This window comes from Octopus bimaculoides, chromosome 2 (assembly GCF_046866305.1).
Source record: "Octopus bimaculoides isolate indiv1 chromosome 2, ASM4686630v1, whole genome shotgun sequence".
In the NCBI taxonomy this organism is placed as follows: domain Eukaryota; kingdom Metazoa; phylum Mollusca; class Cephalopoda; order Octopoda; family Octopodidae; genus Octopus; species Octopus bimaculoides.
The window spans coordinates 106,365,083-106,388,205 of NC_142929.1; the positions used below are offsets into that span (position 1 = coordinate 106,365,083).

The 23,123-nt window shown below is 36.7% G+C and overlaps 1 protein-coding gene across 5 annotated transcripts in view; it reads right to left on the reverse strand.

Annotated features, from left to right (window-relative positions):
• LOC106882524 (leucine zipper putative tumor suppressor 2 homolog) overlaps window positions 1-23,123 on the reverse strand; it is a 193,863-nt gene that overhangs the window by 168,557 nt on the left and 2,183 nt on the right. For 2 of the 5 annotated variants that reach the window (XM_014933237.3, XM_089347425.1), the window contains exon 1: window positions 22,407-22,518. The exons of 1 other annotated variant lie outside the window; for it this stretch is intronic. The gene's annotated coding sequence lies outside the window, so the exon portion shown is untranslated. Of the gene's footprint in view, window positions 1-22,406; window positions 22,519-23,123 lie in introns of those variants that run through there. 2 more of the 5 variants (XM_089347421.1, XM_089347427.1) reach the window with 2 other exon arrangements.

A 23,123-nucleotide genomic window follows, 5' to 3' on the forward strand; every position in this document is an offset into this window, starting at 1 on the left:
CAAAGAAATTCCAACTTTGTCTGATTTTCACATTTTATTTACAATCTTATAATAATATAGTATAAGATAATATAATATAATGAAATGATAGAATATTAAATGTCCATTCTGATTGAACTAGTACTTTCATGCATTAAAGTATGCAATCTTCAGGTTCATATAGCAGTGGTGACAGTTATGTTCTATAATTTACAACTTTAGTGAAATGGCTAAAATGTTTGCCTTAAATTACATTTGCATAAGCTCCAAAACAAGTTTTGCAAACTGTATTCTGACCATTCAATTGATTGGTGTTTGGTTTAGATGTCATGGTTTGTTGAACATGTCAAGAGACCTGTATTTTGACCCTGGCCAAAGCAGTGATTGGCTATTTTTAGAAATGTTGCAAACAACATTTCCCAGGGATTTCAACATTTTAATTATCATCATCACCTTTATTATTGTTGTTGTTGGTTGTAGTGGTGGCAGGAGTAGCTATGGTAATAGAATCTTATACCTAAAATAAGACTATTTTTACTGACTTTTCTCTTGATTTAGCTAGTATTTTCCTGCTATCACCATCATGAGGACCTTTGGCATTGTTGTTGCTGTTAGTGGTAGCGATCATAACAATAGAAATTATGCCTCTAAGTATTACTATTATTGCTTATTTAGCTTGGGTTGGAATTTATTAATGTAGTTCTTTTCTCTGATTTTTCTCTTGATTTCACTTGGACTGTGTAGTTTGTGGAATGGAAATATAAATATTTTCCAACCACATGTTGCTAGATGGTTACTCAAAGCTATCTGATGGACATCTGGATCTCTAATTTGCTGTTGGTGCACACATGAATGTTCTGATAGTGTATTTCCAGTCTGACCCACATATAGTTCTTCACAATTCAGGCATTTGATGCAGTAAATTAAATTTCTGCTTTTGCAGTTCATATTTGCATTTGTGAATACTTTCCTAGTTTTTATGTTAATATATTGGCCAGTATGTATGAATTAGCATGTACCACATCGGCTATCATTGCATCCAGATACAGTGAATGATTGGTCTTTGTTGCTAAGGTCAAACTTTGCCTTTGTTAATAATTTTGTATGTACACACATACTTATATACATATATATCCATATATATACTGGGGTTGCTGGGTTTCAGTACAGTTTTCAATTACTAAATCTACCTCACAAAGTATTGGTCAATCTAGGAAGTTGCTAAACCAATGGACAGACTGCCTCGTGGTATTTATTCTGATTATATTACCCCCGAGTTCAAATGCTTCTTTATTGACTCTGAAAAGATGGCAGTCAAAGAATGAATTTCGTCTTTCATCCTTTTGGTGTCAATAAAAAGAGTATGTGACTTGGGTGCCATGTGGCATGGGTGTATCTACATGTGCTGGTGCCACATATAAATCACTCATACCGGTGTCACAAAACTGTAAGAAATGTGGATCAGATGCCCTGTGGTATTTGTTCTTGACCTTTGCATTCAGAGTTCAAATCCTGTTGTGGCCTAATTGCGAGGGAGGTGTGTGTGTGTGCGGGGGGGGGGGGGATCTAGCACCTTGGGTGACTTTAGTCTGTTAGAAGCATTCAGACCAGATCTCTAGTTTGATAATATTTTTAACTGTCTTTCTTTCCTACAAATATCAGGCAGTCTTATAATGGATCACAAGCACTGCCTTCCCACATGACTAAGAGATTTAAAAAAAGATATTTAAGTCTACAGCAGTCTTAACTCATTACCTACCAGTGATCTCATATGAGATCACTTAAAAATTACAAATTTCGTAATTATCTGTCAATATTTACACATATCTAACCTTTTTGCTATATCTACTAGGTATAGTTCTCTTATATTCAAATGAGGTTTGCTAATTTTTCACCCAGTATCTTGCTTATTTCTATTTAAAATGCTATTTTGAAATGTTGTTTTGATCATTCCAGCGTGTTTCTAAGGCTGTTTTATGCTAGAAATCAAAGTTTCATAAAAAAAATTCCAGTTAATAGAATTATGGGAGGTAATGGGTTAAATAGTAAGACTGCTGCAGTAAGTAATATTTAAGTGCAAGTATTTAAGACACATACTGTGCAACTGGGATTGGACCTAGAACCACGTAGTTGCATACTTCTTAATCACACAGCTATGTACTTACATATATATAAATACATTAATACATACACATGCACACACGGCTTAAACTTATATTCCCTATGAATTAGTCATCCAACAAATTTAGGGCGTGCACCAACCTAAATAAATCTTTCTTTTCTGTGTTTTTTTTTTTTTTAAATAATTTTCATTCTATTGGTGACCTTCCAAACTTTGTTCTGTTCTACTCAGGAACTCATATGAATCATTATCTTTCTTGATGATCAAATCTGTAAAAATCATTATAAATATTTTACCAGTTGAATAAAAAAAAAACCCAATGAAATAAAATAAAAATGTAGATGTCTACAAGACCTTAGGAGTAGAAATGTACTTACAAAGACTAAGCAACACTTCATACAACAGTCAGATTCTGGAGATTAATTCAATGCAGTATTTTTGTTCCCTTACAAAAACTTCTTTCTGAAGCCAGTCAAATAATCATTCTGTCATACAGAACAGGAAATGGCATTGGCATCAGCATTTTTATGCCTGTTTTTTCACTTGTTGACATAGGTTAGGCAAGAGTTATCAAGGCAGTATTCTAAGGCTGGATGCCCTTCCCCTTGCCAAGCCTTACTTGCTTTCTTCAAGTAAGGTATTTTTTCTCATTTGGTCTTTGTGAAACCAATGAGCTACAAGACAATATTGTTTACAGGAGACATAAACACTGATACTGTTTCCGTTCAAATCGTGACAATGTGAAGACATGGAGAAACACACACACACACACACACACACACACATATGTGTGTGTATCTATATCTACAGAAATATGTATGCACACTGGGCTTCTGTACAGTCTCTGCCTATCAAATTTCCCTCATAAAACATTGAATTAGAATAGTTTATAGAAGATACTGACCCAAGGTGTCATGCAGTGGAATGTAACCCAAAGCCAAAATCAAAACCTACCAACAAATGTATACGTACATTTACCTAATTGAAACAATGAATATGTATCTATATGGCCACTCCAAATCTTTCTCAAGTTGCACCTTACTGCCTTCTAAAGTGGAAAAATATATTCAATAATGTTATCTGAGATAAACTACATGTAAAAAAGACTTGATGGTCACAATTAAAATTATCATTATCAGCATTTTTCACCTGATTTTCAATGCTAGCATGAGTTAGATGAAACTTTTCAAGGCAGTGTTTTATGGCCAGATGATCTTCCTGTCAACTCTTTCAATTGTCTTTTATGACACAGAGGGATATAATGTACCTATTGTATAGACTGAATACATAGGGTTGCCTTTGATAATAGATCTGCTTAACCTGGGATTATCAGGGACTAAATAACAACTGAAATTTATATAGGTGGTATTATAAATTTAAGTTTACTGATTATATCAAAATTGAGAGTCACAATGCATGAATTTTCAACATTCTATTTTCAGTACTTTAACAATGGAAGATTCCAGAACTCCTTGTTGTTGGGATGATTAAAGAAATAATCAAAAGATTTGGTAAACCATAAATAAGACCTTCCACTTCATGGAAACTGTAAAAAGACTTTAAAACATTTAACTGGTTTTATTTGTACTTTCTTTTTTCATTCTTTTAAATATTTTTGTTTTTGTTTCATTTTATAGGTTTTTACCTATAAAGGGATCTGGTTTAGCTTACTGGCTTTATATGGACTCTTAGATTGATTAAATAAATAAATAACTATATAAGTGATATAGGCATAACAGGAACTTATTTTATTGACATCAAAAGGATGAAAGGCAGTCAACCATGTCAGAGTTTGAATATACACAGCCAGAATAAGAACCACAAGGCATTTTGCCCAATACTAATGATTCTGCCAATCCACCATCCTTAATAATAATAATAATAATAATAATAATAATAATAATAATAATAATAATAATAATTCTTTCAATTATAGGCACAAAGGCCTAAAATTTTTGGAGAGGGCGCTAGTTGATTAAATCAACTCTAGTACTCAACTGATACTTATTTTATTGACCCCAAAATGATGAAAGACAAAGCTGACTTCAGCAGAATTTGGACTCAGGAGATGCAAAGCTGGAACAAATACCATAAAGCATTTTGTTTACCACTAATGATATGGCCAATCCACCACCCTCAGTCATACAGCAAATACAGAATCAGTGTGAAAGGAGATGAAAGTATTAACTGTCTCTTGAGTGAAAATAAACTAGTACAAAAAGAGTATAAGCGCAATCATGGCTGTGTAGGTAAAAGAGTTCATTAGAATGTCAGTTAAGCATGTGAATTTAAAGTAACATGAAAGTGAGGCTGTGATAGAGAATAATGATTACAGGATTGTATCACCAAACAGCTGGTTGGCTCTGGCTGCTGGAACTGAAACTAACATGACACTGTTGGAAGGCAGGTTTAGAGAGAGCACAGACTAAAGACTGGTTATACTATTGAAACAAGAAGACCAGATATGATTATAAAGGGCAAAAAGAAACTAACTTGTGTAAGATCATAGACTTTGCACTGATATATGATAAATAGAGTGAATATCAAAGATATTGAGAAAATAGAGAAATATCAAGACCTAGCCAGAGAGATGAAGAGACTGTGGAAGACTAAGACAACAATTATTCCTATGGTAATGGAGATACTTGACATGACGCCCAGACTGCTACTTAACAGGTTGAAAGATATTGGAATTGAGATCTGCACTGTCAACCGGCAGAAAAATGCCATCCTATACTCTGCAAGAATCCTAAAGACGTTTCTTGAAATGTGAGGAGACCTATTACCAAAACCTTATGGCAACATCCCTGCTTACTGATATAGCATGTAATGGTTTCAATGATAATATTTTTTCTAACTTTGGTTCAAGGCCAGCAACTTTGAGGGTAGAGGAGCAATTTTCAGGAGAATAATCCCAGTATTTGACTGGTATTTTATTTTATCAATTCCAGGAGAATGAAAAGCAAAGCTGATCTAGGTGGGATTTGAACTCAGAGGAATTCCAACAACGTTTCATGGTTTGCTACCTCAACAGCATGTACATTTCACCTTTCTTCATCCTCCTTTCTCACTTCGTGTACCACTGCCTCTTTCATCTCTTTTACACTTTTTGCTCATGCAAAATGGCTTGAAATTGTGCAACCCTAGACCAGCTCTTGCTTCTTGCATCACTTCGACTATATTGGCATGCCTTAGCTTTCTGATTGCCCTATTTACTGCCTCTTCCGCATTCCATTTCCTCCCTGTTTGTACCTTTGGAGGGTTTTCTCAGATGTTCTGATCTTTCGAATACTTTAGCATCATCACTGTTCTTTCCTTTCTTGCCTTATATTCTTTGGTGATTGATGTTATCGGTAATTGCAGCATGGGTTTTCCATGTAGTGCAGTTGTATTCAGTGGTTTTGCAAAGCCTTTTTCCCAAATATTCCAAAGCCTTTTTTCCCAATACTCTAATGATCCTGCCTGTTCACTGCAACAATAGTAACACAACAACAGTAATAATAAATCAAAACTGTTATACTGTCTTTCTACAGTCCAAATAAACCACAATATTACAACTTTTGGTTGTAGTGGATGTTCTGATGATTATGGCAATAGTAGTGCTGGTGAATTATTTGAGAATAGAGCTAGTTAAATTTGTTTTCTTTTATGTAACACGTGACTCTCTCTTTAACAGTAAGTTATAGCCAACATTTAGAATATCTGGACAATAGCCAACATGTTAAAGCCAGCCAGAATAGATTTTTGATAATAAGCATGCATTCAAAGATATTACATATTATATATATATATATATATATAGATATATATATATAAATGCCTGTGAGTATGCTTACTTAATAGACAAATTAAATCTAAAAAAATATATCGTTGGCGTCAGTGGCATTGGCAGTAAAGTTATCATCTTCCACATCGTCATCATTATAATTTTTTAACACCCGTCTTCCATGTCAGCATAGGCAGAATGGTTTGACAGGATCCGATGAATCAGAGGACAGCATTGTGCTCCGATGTCTACTTTGGCATGGTGTCTACAGCTCCAATGCCCTTTCTAACAATGGTAACTTTACAGAATGTACTGGGTGCTTTTTGTTGTGGCACCAGCATTAATGATGTTGTCTTGTAACTCACATAGCTTATGAAGAACTCCCTAGACTGAGTGGGAGTGTAGGAGAGAGGGAACTGGCTTTTATATATTGAATCCTTCTCATGACTTGAGTTTCATGTCACAGTAATTTTCAGGTAATCTGAATTGGTGTGGTGAAAGTTGAATCATGAGGAAAAAGAATTCAGTTTAAATAAACAATATACCTTACAGCAAGTATCCAGTAGTTGCTTCCTCTTTCATAGATAAACTGTAATAGTTGATTCTGTGTGAGGGGAGAGGGGGGAAGCAGGGGAGAAGGAAGGAGGGGAGAGGAGAGGAGGTGAGACAAGAGGAGGGGAGAGGTGAGAGGGAGAGAGGAGGAGGGAAGAGAGGAGGAGAGGAGAGAGGTGGGGTAAGTGGGAGGTGGAGACAGAAAAATGGGGATAGCAGGAGGGAGAGAGGGAGAAAGAAGGGGGTAAAATGGGGAGAGAGGAAGAAGGATAGTGAGAGCAGGGAGAGAATTGAAGGGAGAGAATAGAGGGGTGAGGAGGGAAGAGAATAGAGAGAGAGGAGGAAAAGAGAATGGGGAGAGGGGAGGAAAGAATGGAAAGAGGAGTATGATGGACAGAGGTAGAAACAGGGAGTAAGAGGATAAGGGAGAGAGGGAGGGAAGAGAGAGTGACAGAGGGAGTGAGAGAGAGACGAGAGAGAGGGAGAGAGTAAGAGAGAGAACGGAAATAATGGACAACTAATAAAGAATAGGTCCAGTTACCTTTAAGAAACAAGCAGTAAGACTAAGGTGTCAAACACACTTAGCCAGACAAGTGTATATACTCATAGCTATACAGATCTACACACATACACAACACACTTAAATACATCCACATACAATTTTCAAAATCTTTACATTCATATATACATACAGACAGTCATACAACATCGCTTCAAAGAGATCATTCAACACACACATACAAATGCATAGACATAGACAGACATACATCAAAATCATATGACCAAAATCTCTTTTGGTGAGTCTTATATATGTGAAGTAATATTCAAAAAGAAAATACTACCTCACATTTCAAAGTGTGATCACCTACAATATTTGAATGAAAGTCTTATTTTAAACCGTTCTGAAATACGGTGTGTTTCTTCAGCTTTGCTACTGATGATGTCTTCTTGTAGCTGTTATCATAGCAGGTGTTGAACTTCAGCAACAACACTCTCACAGCAATGTTATCAAAAGCATTAATTAAGTCTTAAGGATTATCAATATTTGAAAAAAAAATTTTTGAGATCATAAGATACATTTTCTCAACTTTAGCAATGCATTATTCTGTTAAATACAAATACAAAAATACACACACACACACACAAACACACATATATATGCATCATCATCATCATCATCGTTTAACATCCGCTTTCCATGCTAGCATGGGTTGGACAATTTGACTGAGGGAAGAAGGATGTTAAATGATGATAATAATAATAAATAAATACATATATATGTATATACATACATTATATTCACATATAGACACACACACATGCATACATACATACATACATATATATAAGAGTGTAAGCATACATGACAGAGTGCAAATGCCCTGAGAGAAAAGTTGGACATAAGAAGTATCAGATGTGGTATGCAAGAGAGGCAACTGTGCTGGTATGGTCATGTGTTGTGTATGCATGAGGACAGCTGTGTGAAGAAGTGTCACTCCCTAACAATGGAGGGAACTTGTGGAAGAGGTAGACCCAGGAAGACATGGGATGAGACGATGAAGCACGACCTTCGAACATTAGACCTCACAGAAACCTTTGGAGGTATGCTGTGCTTGAGAAGACCTGACAAGCCAAGTGACATTGTAGCTGTGGCTGTTGCCAGTGTCACATAACTGGCCCATTTAAAAGCACCCTTCAATCATCAGGCAATTATATTGTGCTTGTGAAGACCTGTTGAACTAAGTGAAACTAGTCATGGCCGATGCCTGTGCCAGTGGCACGTAAAAAGTTCCATACAAGTGTGGCTGACACCAGTGCTGCCTGAGTGGATCCTGTGCTGATGGCACATAAAAAGCACCCACTACACTCTGGGAGTGGTTGGCATTAGGAAGGGCATCCAGGTGTAAAAACCTTGCCAAACCAGATTGGAGCCTGCTGCAGCCTCCTGGTTTGCCAGTCTTCAGTCAATACTTTCCAAATATGGAAAGTGGATGTTAAATAATGATGATGTTGATGATGATAATTATATATATATATATATATATATATATATATATATGATAAATGAAAGATGGAAAATGGAATAAACGAGAATTTTTATTATTAATCATGACAATTGTTTCAACACATCTAGCATCGATTCCTCATGGGTGGACCTTTAACTGGTTCAGGAGCATCTGGCAGTGTCTCATCAGGTAATAAATAGATACAACTATTCCACAATGAATCTTCTCATTTCGTAGAAAGAAAAGCAGCTAAGATAAGAGTGGTAGACAGACAAGCAGAGATTGGTAGATAGACAGACAATGATAGACAGACATTGATAGACAGACAGACCAATAAAGCTAGATAAACACTGATAGATAGAAAAACAGACAGATAGCTAGTTAGATAGAGACAGAGAGATAGACAAAGAGACATAGAGAAAGACAGATAGATTATATACCATAGTAGATTTAGGTGCAGTACACTTTAATCAATTCAGACAATACTTTAGTATATGGTTATACATTTAGGCATTTCATTAACCTCTTGATATTAATTCCATATAAAGAATTTTCCAGAAGATCAACAGAATGATGTAAACTGCTGCAGAAGCACACAAGGGATTGAAGTGTGGAAATGATGCAGAAGCTGAAAATACTCTTAACAATGAATTACACAAACAGTAGCTAGAGGAAGAGAAAATCACAAGGGTATAAATAATTATATATATATATATTTTTAATTAATTGGATTACATACATACCATCAAGAGATAAAACCAAATCCCTCTCAATAGGAAATAGAAGACAGCAATGTCAAGTCACATTGGTTTTAGATTAAGGCAAAGAAGGATGTTAAGACAATCATAATGACAAAAATATAATTCTTTGAAAGGCAGAGGAATCTTAGTTAATGAAAACAGGAAAGATCTCTCAACAGAGGAAACAAAAATTAGGTATTTCTTGATAAACAAGTGAAATGAAAATATTTCACATATCAAAAAGATAAGAGCAGTTTCATATAAACAAACAAATAATCATTTCAAATGCTAATAGAAAATTAACAGCAAAATGTAAAATATTATTATACAAGTTTGAAAATATGTTGAGATTTTTGAAGAAAAGTTTGCCATATGTTAATTTTATAACAAAGGAAAATTATAGCATCTGATATATCAAACTTTAGCGGCTACCAGGGAATTAAAAAAAAAAGGAAGTTTTTAATATAGGTGTAGGAGTGGCTGTGTGGTAAGTAGCTTGCTTACGAACCACATGGTTCCGGGTTCAGTCCCACTGCATGGCACCTTGGCCAAGTGTCTTCTACTATAGCCTCGGGCCGACCAAAGCCTTGTGAGTGGATTTGGTAGACGGAAACTGAAAGAAGCCTGTCATATATATATATATATATATATATATATATATATATATATATATATATATATATATATATATATATATATATATATATATATATATATATATATATATATATTAATATGTGTGTGTGTGTGTGTGTATGTGTGTGTGTGTGTGTGTATGTTTGTGTGTCTGTGTTTGTCCCCCAACATCGCTTGACAACTGATGATGGTGTGTTTACTTCCCCGTAACTTAGCGATTTGGCAAAAAAGATTGATAGAATAAGTACTAGGACTATGATGAATAAGAAGGGGCTGAGGACTGATCCTTGGTGGACCCTACCCCTACTCAGAATTCTTCACTGTACTCATTGCCAACCCTCACCTTACTGACAGCATCCCTGTACATGGCTTGCACAGCTCTCACTAACCATTCATCTATTCCTAGTTTCCTCATTGACCACCAGATAAGGGATCGGGGGACCCTGTCAAAGGCTTTCACCATGTCAACGTAAGCTAGGTACAGAGGTTTATCTTTGGCTAGGTATTTCTCTTGCAGCTGTCTTACCAGAAATATAGCATCAGTGGCGCTTAATGGTAGGAGATTGCCAAGGATGTGTGAATAGAGAGGTTATGAAATTGCAAAAGGGGAGAGGGAAGGGAAAGGGGGGACATGCTGTGAGTGGTGAAACACAGGTAAATAGGGGAATGACAGGGTAGCAATGATACAGTTGGTAAGGGAAGGAGAGGAGAGAGAGAGAGAGAGATGACAGAGTGGTATTGATCAGCAGGTGTGGGGAAAGAGAGATAAGCATAATGCATGAAGAAGCAATGTAGTTTGGTTCATTGGAGTAGGGTGAATGAATTAATGCTACATGTAGGTGGAAAAGACAGTACCCCAGAACTCAGTTTTGTTGAAGTGGGTGGATCTTCTCAAGAACCTCATATCACCAGACATCTTGGTCCATTGTCATTACCTGGATGCAACACCTTGAGACTGGATCTTACTACTTCATCTCATGTTTTCCTGGGTCTCCCTCTTCCACAAGTGCCATCCATTTAAAGCAGTTGGCACTTCTTTATACAGCTGTCTTTGTTCATGCACGTCACATGTCCAAACCAACATAGTCCCTTTTGAATGCTACATCTAATTCCTCTTATACCCAGCTTTTCTCTCAGCATAATTGTACTTTGTTGCACACACACACTGATGTTGTATATACATAGGAGCATACTAGCTTCATACTTTTCCAGTCTGCACATTCTCTGCATTCAGTACCGATGTCTCACTGCCATGGAGCATAGCTGTTCATACACAAGCATCATACAATCTGCCTTTCACTCTAAGAGAGAGGCCTTTTGTTGCCAATAGAAGTAATAGCTCTCTAAATTTTCTCCATCCTATTCTTATTCTAGAAACAATACTTTCAGAACATCCTCTGACACTATTAATTTGGTCACCTAGGAAACAGAAACAATTTACAACCCTAAAGGAGTCTCCTGGGTGTTTGAGATAGTCTAATTTCCTTGTTCCTTTAGTGTTTATTGTTCCTTTGCACCTTCCACATACAAACACGACTCTCTGCTGACCTACTGTGAATGAATGAAATTTCTTCCAACACATTTCCTACATATTGAGCAGAGTCATCCACCTGATAGAAAGAGTCTTATCCACTTTCTGGCAAACAACGTTGGTCTTTGCTATATTAACTTTAAAGCCCTTTGATTCCAAGTTTTCTTCTCCAATTTCATTACAGATTCTGCTATAAGTGTGAGGTTACCAGCATACAGTAGTTTCCACAGGCAGCCAGTTTTAAATCCTCCCATTATGGCCTGGAAGACTATGATGAATAAGAGGGATTGAGAACTGAGCCCTGATGAACACTTACTTGTACACTAAATTTGTTACTGTACTCATGGCCTACTCTCACCCAACTGACAGCTCCACTATACACAGCTTATATGGCTCTAACAAGCCACTCATCTACTCCTAATTTCCTTAGAGACCACCAGATAACAGAACAAGGGATTCTGTCAAAAGCTTCTTCAGTTCAACAAAAGCCAAGTACAATGGTTTACTTTTGATCAGATATTTCTCCCACAGCTGTCTTACTAGGAAGATGGAATCTGTGTTACTCTTCTCAGGCACAAAACCAAACAGCATTTAATCTAGTTGAATTCTATTCCCAATAAATTGGGATATAGCTCTCTCTATAACTTTCATGACTTGGCCCAGCAGTTTGATACATCTGTAGTTGTTTCTATTAAAGGCATCACCTTTACTCTTGTAGCAACTAACTATAATACTACATCTGTCTTTAGGAATGATGCCTTCCTGGATAACCTGATTAACTATATGAGTGACTAGACTATATCTTACTCCACCAGATATTTTAAGCATTTCAACAGTGATTCTTGATGGTCTAGAGCAGTATTTCCCACGATAACTTTCTAGAAAAATGTATGCCCCACCATTGTTTGGTAAAAAACAGCTTTATTTTTAATATTTCATAATGATATACTTTCCTTAAAGAAATATCCACACTATGGCATTTGATTAGTGCTATACTGTAGCAAACAGTCTTCACACAGTGTGCTTGGCTGGATGGAGGGATTGGTTTGGCTAGGCTGTGTATAGGTGGAGTATTTGCTGAGAAAATAAGATTTTCACAATTCCATGTCTCACTAAAAAAAAAGAAGAAAAGAAAAAAATTTGGACTCCACACCCCACCACAATTTTCCCAGGTTCCTCCAGTGGGAATCACTGGTCTAGAGGCTTTCCCAGTCTTCATATCCTTAATTGCTTTATCTATCATACTACTGTCATGTCAGCAGTATAACCCAACAGAGAGAGACCAGCCACCGGAGTTGATATGTCAACTCTGGTGGCTGATCCCTCAGTTAGGTCCATATTTGAAAGACCCTGCTTCTCTCATGCATTAATATCATTATCATCATCATTATTCTTTAACTTCCATTTTCCATGCAGGCATGGGCTAGACCACATGGCTTATATAGCTCTAACAAACCACTCATCTTAATATATACATATAAATGTCTTTTATGTTGAGTTATACTAAAAAGAATTTTACATTAATCTGATGAGATAGTAGAGTACAAAATTCTTATTCTTATAGAAGAATGCTGTTGACAGTGACTTCAAACTTTTGGCTAGTTAAGCCATTGTCAGACTGTCTGACAATTGCTTAAATGGCAGAAGTTTCAAAGTTACTGTCAACAACATTCATATATGTGTGTGTGTGTGTGTGTGTGTGTGTGTGTGTGTGTACATATAATGTGACACTAACATACTTGTGACAGGCATATCTGTCATTCCAATATATTAATGGCGCTTGTCTCTCACCTCTTCTTACTCCACAAACCAGTCTGTATTTCAAAGACTACTCCCACAAACCAAACAGATGTGACAAGGTTTAGAACCAGAATCATGATCACAACTTTTTAACCTGATTCCTAACATTCCTCACTGACATTATTTGAAAATTAAAAAAATACATCCTGTCTTAATTTGTCTAAGAAGCATGTCTTAATACATACATACATATATATATATATATATATATATATATATGTAAATTCTCACTATATATATATATATATATATATATATATATATATGTAAATTCTCACTATATATATATATATATATATATATAGACATATACTTACATACATACACACAATAAATCTATTTACTTAGTTCTTGGATAGTATGTCGACTTGTTAAATATTTCATAATAGTTTCTTTCATAATTGTCTTGTTTCTATCACCTTTAATTTCTCTTATCTTTTATTCATTCATCTACTTCAGGGATAACAGTTACCTGATCAGGCCAAAATAAGAAAAATATAGAAGTAGCGTCATTCTTTGTTGCACATCAAGACAAACAGGGCTCAGTTATAAAGAATGTCAGCTATTAAAAACCAGTCATTTCGCATTTCATATAACATTCTCTACCCAGATTACATCTTACTTTGGTACACTTATGAACAATCTAATTCACTGACCTTCTTTTATTTATGTTGCTGCTTCATGTTATCAATCATTTTGATGATGTGATTCTACCCAAATGTTTCATTGAACATGAATCACTTATAACAACTTAGTGAGACAACAATTTCAGTATAATTTGGGATTGCATATGAAGTCACGTAAATCAGTGGTTCCCAAACTTTTTTGGGGGTGCCACTACCTTGACGCCCAGGCCTAGCACCTCCACCCCTACTAACCATCACAAACATAGACCTCTTTCTGAAGCAAATTCAAAGCAACTGTATTTAACAAATAAAACTTAACCTAATGAACCCATTATTTTATTGTTTTTACATGACTAGCTACCCCACTATCGCCCCACTTTTCTTGGAACTTTCCACTGCCCCCAGGGGAGCAATACTGCCCACTTTGGGAACCATTGACTTAAATCACCATGTTTGAAAATAGAGTTGATAATCAAGACATGTACAGCAAGAAAAATGCAATTACAGGGGATCTTCAGTAAATAAAAGTTTTAAATATTTCTATTTTAATTAAGAATTAATTAAGTGGGTAATGATTAGTTGGTGTGGGTGTGTGGTTAAGTGGTTAAGCAGATTGCTTCCCAACCACATGGTGTTGGGTTCAGTTCCATCGTGCAGTACCTTGGGCAAGTATCTTCTACTATAGCTCCAGGCCAGCCAAAACTTTCTGAATGTATTTGGTAGATGAAAACTGAAGAAAGCCCATTGTATTTCAACACTCACACATACACACACACACACACTAGTGTGTGTATTTGTGTGCATGTGTGCTTGTGTATACACTTGTTTTGATATCATATGCTGGTTGTAAATGAGCATCGCTGTCAACTAAGCGATGCTATTCATTTTCAGTCTTCCATGGGAAAACAGGTTTGGCTAAGGAGAAATATCATCCTGCAGGGGAACGGTGAGAGTTGGCAACAGAAAGGACATCTGACCACATAGAAAATCTGCCTCAACAAATTCCATCTGACCCATGCAAGTATGGAAAAATGGACGTTAAATGATGATGAAGATGATACTAAATATCAGAAGCATCAATTTGAAACAGTTACAGTTACTTCAGATAAAATAGAGGAGAAACAGTTTTTAATACCGAATTTGAGATATAGCAGGCCGTATGTAATTTGACCAGTAACACTGCTGCTCAGGAAGCAATAAGTAAATGACTTGTGTTTTTTTTTTTTTTTGTTTCTAAGTGGAGCATGTAATATCTATTAGCACACAGGTAGAGATATTGATCTTAAGTTTGACTTTCAATCACTTTGATTTCAGTGGGCTAAAAAAACAAACGTAAATACATCTATTCTCATTTATTACAGGGGTTTGTTTTAAAAAAAAACAGTGATAAATGAATCATGAATATGGATTCAGTCCCATTGCATAGTACCTTGAGCAGGTATCTTCAGCTATAGCCTTAGGTTAGCCAAAAGATTGTGAGTGGATTTGGTTGACATGATCAGAAAGCAACCTGTTGTGTGTGTGTTTATGTGTGTGTGTGTGTGTATGTGTGTGTGTGTGTGTGTATGTGTGTGTGCGCCCACGTGTACATGCACATGGGTGTGTGTGTGTATATGCTTATATGTGTGTGTGAGTGTTTGTGTGTCTTTGTATCTTGAGTTGTAAATGTACATCATCTTCATAGAAATGTTGTCCAGTTCTACTCTTCTGTAGAAATATGCTCAATCAGGGGAAAAAAATAACTCACGTGGAAACAAGTGAGGGTTTGGCAAAAGGAAGGGCTTCCGGTCATAGAAAACCTGCCTCAACTAATTCCATCCAACCCATGCAGGCATGGAAAAGTGAACGTTTAAAGAATGATGATAATGATGATATACATTTATTGATTATACATATCTACACATGCACACATTTTTCTTTGCAACTCGCCAGGACCAAAAATTCTTGTTGCATTACCCATCAATGGATTAATATGATAAGAACATGTGGTATGAATAGATATCACACAGAAGCAATGATACGAATTAATACTGGTAGCCAGAATAGAGTTAGGCCAAAGATGTAGTTCAGAATGACCTGAGCGGAATCGGTGCTAGCTAGGAAATCTAAGAATAGATATGCAGCTGGAGACCTTGTCAATTTTTATCACATGTAGTATAGATAGGTTAACTGACACAGCAATAGGAAGGATGAAATAGCTAAATGTACGTGCACACATGCACACACATGTACATTGTATATACAGATACACACATGAGCATGAACGTTTATATGGATATACACATTAGTATACACATGCAGACAGATATAGATATACAGGTTTATATAAAAATAGATATCAGTACACCCACACACGTGTGTGTGGTTACATACATAGATATGTGTGTGTGTGTGCGTTTATTTGCTATATGCATAAATATAGGAACTGATGCATATGCGTTTGCATATATGCATATATATAGGAACACATACATATGAATGAGTTTGTTTCCATGTATGAATATATGTATATATATATATATATATATATATATATATATATATATATATATATATATATATATATATATATATATATATGTATATAGGAACTAATGCACATGAGTTTGTTTGCATATATGCATATAGATATAAGACCACACATTTACTGACATATATAGAGGTATATCAATTCATACAAAAATAGATACCAACATAGAAACGCATGAATACATGCAGATGGAAACAGAGATACACCAATTCTTACAAAAATAGATGCAAACACATATTCTCACACAAACATACAAACACACAAACATACCGACATATATATGTACATTAACATATGTGAAATACAGAGATAGCAAAAAAATAAATGCAAGCAAAAATAACACACATGTGCATGCATATGATTCACATATACAAAACAGAGATGCATATACATGCACCATAGATAAACACATGTATACATAACTGAGAGACACATATATGCATATATGTAACAGAGTTTGCAGACATGCACAGCTAACATATATATGTGCACTTCACACACACAGATACACACATGCACAAATAAATATTACAGACACAGGTATGCTACACAATTACATATATACATCCAAATGTACATATGTGTAAGCACACATACATGCAAATAAACTTGGATACACATACACACACACACACACACACACACATAGAAACACCAACACACATGCATACATACAGAGAAGCAGCCACACACATATATACAGACACACATACACAGAATTTCTTCACAGATGCAGGTGCATATGTACTTGTATAAGTGCTCAAAATTCTACCCAAAATGTCTGATAGCAAAAACACGTGAGAAAAGATGGTTTTTATGGAACTATAAGATTCTTTTTTTTTTGTTTTTAATGATGGTCTGCAAATATGGTCTGATAGGAGATTTTATCATTTATCTCTTACTTGTTTCAGTCATTGGACTACGATCATGCTGGGGCACAACCTTGACAGGTTTAGTCAAACAGATTGACCCCAGTATTTAGTATTTTTTTTTAAAGTCTGGTGCTTATTCTCTTCATCTTTTTTTGCTGAACTGTTAAGTTACAGGGATATAAACAAACCAACACTGGTTGTCAAGTGGTGGTGGAGACAACACAAAGACATACATACATACACACACACTTTTCAATATGTGGAACCATTAATCTCGACATTTTTTCTCTCTCTCCATTTTTTGCCTCATCCCTTTCTGTTGAAGAGCATAGGCTTGAAATATCAAAGACTTTTCCATTTTTCCTGAACATCAAATGAATACACCTTGCTTGTTGTTCCCTCACCTGTCTGTTTTTTATTTTTTGTACATTTAAACCACACACACACACACACATATTTACATATGCACAATATATATGTATATATATTTACACACACACACTATGGGCTTCCACACAGTTTTGTCTTCCAAATTCACACAAAGCATTGGTTGGCCTGGGCTATAGCAGAAAACACTTGACCAAAGTGCAGCTCAGTGAGACTGAACCTGAAATCACATGGTTGCAAAGCGAGCTTCTTTATCATAGAAATTATGTCTATTTTTACTGTGGCCAAGGAAGTGGTACATGCCCACAGAATGAAAACACTCTCCTGGATCATAGTGAGTTAAGACTAAGACTTCATTGTAATACTCACAGAAAAGTAACACTGGTGGTTATTTATGAAGAATTTAACCCGGAGAATGGTATATTAGAGGAACCCATGAAAGGAAAGAAGAAACAAGAAGTTTACAGAGTGGTCTTAGTTCCTCCTGCTCATCATGGAGCAGAAGGATTCACATGATAAGAGATCTCCACCCAGCAGTGTCAGAAGCTCTGTCATGAGTCTGTTCTCAGATCAAACCCATAGCTGTCAGGTTTTCTTCAGTCCTCACCCAGACCTTGACAGCTCTTCCCCCGCCCCCACTTACACTCCTATTTCTGATTTCCAGTCATGATAGTTCTCAATATAAATTTTTAAAATGCTATATATAAAACGCTATATACAGGACAGTGGGGTTAACTGTGGTGTGGAGGTGTTAGGGAAAACTAAGTGAATATATTTCAATGAAAAGGTGAAGAGACAGCAAGTTCCAAAGAACATTATGTTCAGTCTTATAGCTTAGTAATAACGAAAATCACCAAAGGAGATAATGAGATGCTTCTATGTAGGTGCTTGACCTGCCACAAATAGTAGAAAAAATTTCCTCAAATCAGACTCTAGTCTTCAAAAAAAGAACTATACATTTAATTATGTAGTCATAAATACATTAAATCAGGGAAAAAGCAAAGTGCTACATTGTGGGATTGGACCAAGGACCTCATGGTTGCCAACCAAACTTCTTAACCATTTGGCCATACAACACTTACACACACACATGTGTATATATAGTTTTCGTATGTGGCAGATGCTCAGGAGCAATAAACATGGAAAATGTGCAGAGAACAACTTCTGCCACATTCCAAGGAGAAAAACTAGAAATAGTTGATAGCTTCCGCTACCTAGGTGACCAAGTCAGTAGCAGGGGTAGTTGCTCTGAAAGTGTAGCTGCTAGAAAAAGAATAGTCTGGGCAAAGTTCAGAGAGCTCCTGCCTCTGCTGGTGACAAAGGGCCTCTCGCTCAGAGTAAAAGGTAGACAGGATGACACGTGTACAAACAGCCATGCTACATGGCAGTGAAACATGGGCCGTGACTGCTGAGGACATGCGTAAGCTTGCAAAGAATGAAGCTAGTATTCTCCGCTGGATGTGTAATGTCAGTGTGCATACTCGACAGAGTGTAAGCGCCTTGAGAGAAAAGTTGGACCTAAGAAGCATCAGATGTGGTGTGCAAGAGAGACGACTGCGCTAGTATGGTCATGTGGTGAGAATGGATAAGGATAGCTGTGTGAAAATGTGCCACACCCTAGCGGTTGAGGGAACCTGTGGAGAAGGTAGACCCAGGAAGACCAGGGATGAGATGGTGAAGCACGACCATCGAACATTAGGCCTCACCAAGGCAATGACTATTGACCGAGACCTTTGGAAATATGCTGTGCTTGAGAAGACATGGCAAGCCAAGTGAGACCATAACCCGTGGCCTATGCTAGGGGTGTAACCAGCCCACTTATGCATACCTTTCCTTCATTGGACACAAAACTCTGCTTGCAAAGACCTGTTGAAGCAAGTGAAATCGAAATCGAAATCAAATTCGATGACAGCACCGCATAACTGGCATCTGTGCTAGTGGAGTGCTAAGAGAACCATCTGAACGTGATCGTTGCCAGGGCCGCTGACTGGCTCCCGTGCAGGTGGCACGTAAAAAAACATCATTTGAGCGTGGCCGTTGCCAGTACCGCCTGACTGGCCCTCGTGCCGGTGGCACGTAAAAGCACCCACTACACTCTCGGAGTGGTTGGCGTTAGGAAGGGCATCCATCTGTAGAAACTCTGCCAGATCAGATTGGAGCCTGATGCAGCCATCTGGCTCGCTAGTCCTCAGTCAAATCATCCAACCCATGCCAGCATGGAAAGCGGACGTTAAATGATGATAATGATTATATGTACACACATACATATTCATATATATATATATATATATATATATATATATATACACATGATGATGGCCATCCACTCGTGATTGAGGGAGAACATTGCCGACCTTCAGGAACATTGTGCGCTCTAGGACTAACTTATATTTTGCTCCGTTGGTGGCTAATGAGCCCTACTCTTGACAAGCATGCATGACTGCACACATTGCAGACCAAGCTTTCCCCATTCACTATACGAGCCGTGCACTTTCGCGCAGCTCGCTTAAGTTCTTCATGCTGGATAGTGCTCTCTCAAAAGTGTCGATCCCCTCCTTAACCTGGTTCCTCCATCTGTGGCGATGACAGGCATTGTTCTCCCAGTCAGTGTCCTGCATATCAGAGGCCTTTAATGAGGACTTGACACAGTCCTTAAATCGCAGCCTTGGTTTCTGCCGGAGTTTCCTTCCATTCACAAGTTCTCCATATATATATGGATACACACACACACACACACACACACACACACACATATATATATATATATATATATATATATATATATATATATATATATATACATATACATACATGTACACACACACACACACACACACACACACAAATGGGATTCCACAATTTCTGTCTAGACTTATTTAAAGAATCACACAGTGGGATTGGATCTGGGACCATGCAACTGCTAAGAACTTCTTAACCATGTGACTATGATAATGCCCACACATACACATGATGCTTTCTCTCAATCTGCTATCATGTGTCCTTATGTCCAACATGTCCTGTTATAACCCAATAAATGACAATTGTATCTTTTGTTTTCCAGGGACTTTTTCATAATGAAATAGAATGAAATATACAAAAACACAAAGAAACACTGTTTCTGATGGTTCAAAGAAAAATTGTTCAATATTTCTATAAACACACAAAAGCATATATAAATACACAAATGCAGAGTAAAGATATGTTTTATTTGCAGTTGAGAATGTTGTTAAGTTTATTTTATTTCATCTATCAGTTGCTAGAACAGCTAGGGAAGGAATGAGTTTGTTCATTGTTATAATGTGGTAGTTGCTATGAGAGTCAATATGAGTTTTAACTTAAAGTGAGGGATAAAGAGGAGGTTTATTTTGGGGCTACTGTGCAGACTGCGAGTTCAGAGACATTTGGCTGCTATTTTCAGTCATCACCCTCAGATGTATTTAGCATCTCTGACTTAAGGATAACTTTATGAGTCTTGGAGGCCCTGAAATGGATATGGAGCAACTGATCTTTTGCCTAAAGCATGTACAAAAAAAAAGAAAGATAAAAAGCTAGTCACATGATCATGTAGAGGCTTCCTCATTGTATTTAGTTTCTATCTTTTTTTTTTTTTGTATGTGTTGAAGGAAGGGAAGTGTGGCATATAGCATTTGGGAGAACAAGGATTTCAAATCAAAGAGCTAGATAACACAACTGACTGAGATTAATATGTTGTTTGATTAAAGACTGAAGTACTGCAAAAACATACAAGGTCTACAGAGTGGTGGTTCTTGAAATGAAAAGAAACAGCATGATTGGCAACAAGCAGAGAGGTGAGCTACAACAGATGACTTCAACCTGTCAGACAATTTTGAAGAACACGCTTAATATAATAGCAGAGAGACAGAGTGAAGAAAACACTTTGAAGGACAGGAACTAGAGCTTTCCTGTAAAGAAGGATTCAAGGAAGCAGACTAGGATGCTGGTAGACAAAAGGGGTTTGCCATACCAGTATGAGAATAATTATTTCACAGTTGGGTGCATCTGGGACTTACACAGAACGAACAGATGTTCAGTGTTTCTTTGCTTTAAAGAGAAAACCAAAGCTTCCTTCATGTGGTTCTGGAAGTATAGAGAATATAAGACTTCCAGAAGAGACTACAGATGGCGAATTTTTACATGTGAAATGTAGGGAATCTTTTCTAAGTTAGTAGTTATAGGTATCTTTCAAGAGAAACAGAAGTATTGAGCCAGCTGGAAAAACACTTGTTCAAAATATTTACATACAAATACAAAATAAAAATGAAGAAAAAAACTACTCCACCCATGCTGACATAGGAAGAAATATACATAAAACAGCAAGGAAAAAAAAAAGTTAATGGTTTTTTTCAACTCCAAGAAACAAAGGACAGTGCAGCTTATCAAAGAGTGTTGTAAACCGGTAGGAGTTATGAAACCGAGATAGCTGGATGAAGTGAGTCCAGTTTTGGGTGGAATCGTTTATAGTCAGTCGTTCATGGTTATGTTTTAAGCTTTAAGAAAGAAAAAAAAAAAACGGTACATGACAGAAAAGGCGGGAGCAAAATTTTGTTAACATTAAGGGGCCCAAAATAATGTAATGTTTTTAATATATGTGCAGACCCTTTCTTCGTAGGGTTTGATTTAAAAAAAAAATATTAGCCACAATGTTTCTTTTCATGGTGGAGTTTTGGAATAGCTGTCCCTTGAACTCTCATAATTCGGGGGACATGGGAAAGGAAAAAGACACAAGTAGGGAGAGAAGTGCAAATGTAAACAAATTGATATTTTGGGAGACGTTTTTTCAGAATCGCAATTTCCGTTGAATGAAACACTGGGAAACTATAACACTAAGGAAAACCTACCCTTTTCTTTTCCAGTAAGGAATAGAACTTTTCCAGAGTTCCGCCGAAAGTTGGTGGGAAAAAAACATCGCAGGATTTTAATTTTAGGGAACGCGATACCGTTAAATTGTTACGTAAATAGTGGTTTTTAAAGAAACCGTTTCTGGAATATCACAACAGAAGAGAAATAGAATGATTTATGGTCCAATGATAACAAGTGCATAACATGGATACCAAGATAAGAAACTAGATAAGTAGTTTTGGTACCATTAATTTATAAACATTGTGGGGTCAGCGTTTATGTTGTCGCTCGAACTGTTTGAAGTAGCAGCCAAATAGCTCTCAAAATCACACCCGTCCGTCTTAAAAAAGGAAGGACACATCGGATAATACAAGTACAAGATTCATTATTACTCGTAGGGGGAAGAAAAACAAGATGGTCACAGCCGGAATGCCACTGATCAAAGGCGTGCTCGATCACATTGTGGGGTTTGTTAGAAGTATAGGCCAGTCGAATTATTGAAGAGTTAAGAACATTATCAAATGGCACAAGGCCACATACTGAGGGGGTGGAGTCTATTGTTTAATTCACCCAGGTAATTTGACGGATACTTCTTCAACTCAGGGAGGAAAAGCTAGGTCAACCTTGGTGAGATTTGAACCCAAAACGTAAAATGAGTCCAACTATCCGCTGCTGCTCTTAATATTTATTTACCAATATATTATACTGTTTTGTTA